The following is a 3,054-nucleotide window of genomic DNA, read 5'->3' as shown; positions in this document are numbered from 1 at the left end:
CACTTACTGTTTTTTAAGCCAATGACCAAAACATCCTGCTGAAATAGGAACACCGGAATCTCATCTACAGGAGAATGAACATTGTTAGACAGGCCTTGATATCATGTAGACTCAACAGTATATCAAGCAAATGTATTATTTGCTGGTTTTACTGTTGTTTTTAAGGCTGCTTGAGAAAAGTCACATTAACCAGGCTTATAAACTTTCTAATGGCTACATAAAATTATACCTCATCTTTGTTTATCCATAGCATAAAGCTACTCTGATAAAATAAAATAGAGACTTCATCTTTTAGAGGTTTACTATACCTTTATGTTGCCCTCAGGCCACTTCTATTTTTCTTGGAAGAAAGCTCATTCATATTTCTTCCAGCATAGGACCAATCCCTTTCGCTCTGTAAAGGCTAGAGCTGTTTGTGATAAATCCTCAGCCCTTGAGGTCACATGTATATTTGAGTGAAATGTGATAGTTATTTTTCTTTTGTGGTTTAAACATCCACATTTCATAGTTGTGGATACTCTCATTGGATTAAATGTTTTCTAATATATTCAAACATTTCATTGTTGTGCCAGGAATATCTAGAAATACAGCACTCTTCTTTTATTTCCCTGTAACACAAACTTTGAAATAACTATCAAAACAAATTATGACATATGGAATAACAACATGCTATGTAAGAGTAATGAATGCTCCAGGTTTAATGTAGATGAAAATGGAAGTACTTCTATACCTGCCAAAACCTTTCAAAAGCGTTTTGAATACTGCTGTTTATATTCTTTGAAATGGAATATCTGGAAGCAAATTTGCTCTTTAGCAGACTTGGTTTAAATCATCCTGGACCTCTGACAACCAAACTGACAAATACACCAATGTGCCCTAATGTTGTCCTAAAGTTGGTTTGCAGTAGGAGAATTAACAGAGTTAAAGATTGAGGACTGTGTTTTGATAAACTAATTGCTGATGAGGGACTAACACGCTGGAAGTGGTGGGCTCCAGTACATCAAATGGGATATAATATACAGGATAGATTCTAAGAATATTGAAAAAATGAGCAAGAGTCACTAACAGCATCCTCATTTACCAAATGCTTTCCTTACTGGTTCACTGTCTCCTGCAACTCCTGACTTTCCTCTGTGGTACAGAATGTAGTCCAGATGGTTGTAACACAGTCTAGCTGCTATTCTGTTTGGACATGGTACCACATTCAGTAATTTGGGTTGACAAGCTGATGTGATATCCATAGGGTTAGGCTTACATAGTCCAATTTTGGCAGTCTGCTGTTTTTCCTTTCTTCACTTTTCCCCAAGGTGTAGGGCAGTGTATAGTTCCAGTCCATCGCAGGAGAAGGAACGGGTGAAGGAGGCGTATTGTCCCTGGTCACCACAGAAAAAGCTAAGTGCAGAAGAGCTGTGTGCTCTTGGGCTCAGGAGGTGTCTGTGGAAAGTGAGCGTACTGCAATTCTTCTACCCTGAGAAATGAGGAGGTGCTCTACCCTTTGCTCCAGGGAGCCAGCACAGATCCCAGCCATTTCCTCCTTGCATCCTTACAAGTGAGGTATCTCCCAGCTCTCTCAGCCTGTCCTCAGAAGAGAGGCATTTCATCTCCCACATCATTTTTGTGGCCCTTCTCTGGATGTACTCCAACATGTCCACATCTTTCTTATATTGAGGACTTTACACCTGGACACAGTATTCCAGGTGAGGCCTCACCTCTACAGAATTAGAGGGGCAGGATCACCCCCTCCACCTAGTGCCTCTCTTTCTTTCTTGCCATTCCTTAGAAAGGGTATTTTCATTCCTGTCAAGACAGATTCACTCAATAGAGCTGCAGCTCTGTTGGAACAAATTGGTGGTATAGGTGAGGAGTAGAGAGATTACCTGCTTCTGTTTGCTTGGTTTGAGTAAATGAGTTTTAGCTATCTAAATTCATTGCATGACACTGGAACAAATGGAGGACATAAAACACTTTGTTCTTGCCTGGGCTGGAGGCAAAACAAGCAAACAAACAAACAAAAGCAAGTTGCATTAAACTGATAGAAGTTCTTGGACTCTACTTGGAAGTAGAAGTCATGTATGACTGCCTCCTAGTTCAGAAGTGTGAAAGTACAGCTGTGAGCAGATTATTGGCTTTTGGGGGGAGGAAGGGGTTACTGAGAGCAGCAAGTAGAAAGACAGAGAAGAGGATATGGGGGATCCCAGCTGACCGTGAGAAATCAAATTGTGCGCTTTAAAAGAAAACTGATTACCAGACATATTAAGCTTTAATCTTATTTGCAGTTAGTCGCCCCAAAGAGAACGCTTTGTTGGAGACCTTCCAAGAACAGCTATTGCAGACAGCTTGTAAAACAAAGACAATCTGATGGAAATAATGCAAATACAGATCAACATTCTCTGTAATAAAATTATTTTATGACCCCCTTTGTAACAACCTCAACAATAAACACCAGTTTCTTGATTGGCAATTAGCTCTATTGGGACAAACACTTCCCCAAGTTGACATGAAGACAGTACTTACATATTTCTTTCTTTTTCCAGAGATGATTGTATCTGGCATATAAATAGCTTTTTATTTCAATAATTTTCTTTTAAAAACACCATTTAAACACTGAAGGAGTGCAAGATGACCTCCCTTAAATTCACTTTGGCCACTTGCTTGCACTCAGCTCAAATGGAATGCTGCTTCAGAATTTGCTGCAGCCAATTGCCCAACCCTGACACACTGACCTGCTTCAGCGACAGCACACCTTAATCCTAGCTCTGTGAGGATTCTTCAGCAAAGCTGCTCATCACTTGTCACCATGGCACTTGGTCATGCTCCATCTCTGTTCACCTTGCAGGTAGCCTGAACTTGAGTTCTCATATGTCCTGACCCTGGGAGCTCCGGGATTTTCCTGGAAAGCTCACAGAGAGGCCTCCTTTTGTTCCCTTCAGCCCGTTTTCCATAGCTGCAGGTGGGGTGGAGACTTGCTCTGGTATGTCTGCCCATTTGTGCTGGCTGCAGTGCAAACTACATGGGAGGTTCCCTCTGCATCATACTGGCTGTCTGTCCCAGACT

The sequence above is a fragment of the Tympanuchus pallidicinctus genome, unplaced genomic scaffold (assembly GCF_026119805.1).
Source record: "Tympanuchus pallidicinctus isolate F22 unplaced genomic scaffold, pur_lepc_1.0 scaffold5, whole genome shotgun sequence".
Classification (NCBI taxonomy): domain Eukaryota; kingdom Metazoa; phylum Chordata; class Aves; order Galliformes; family Phasianidae; genus Tympanuchus; species Tympanuchus pallidicinctus.
The sequence above is the reverse complement of the archived record's forward strand: the minus strand, read 5'-3'. Positions refer to the sequence as shown.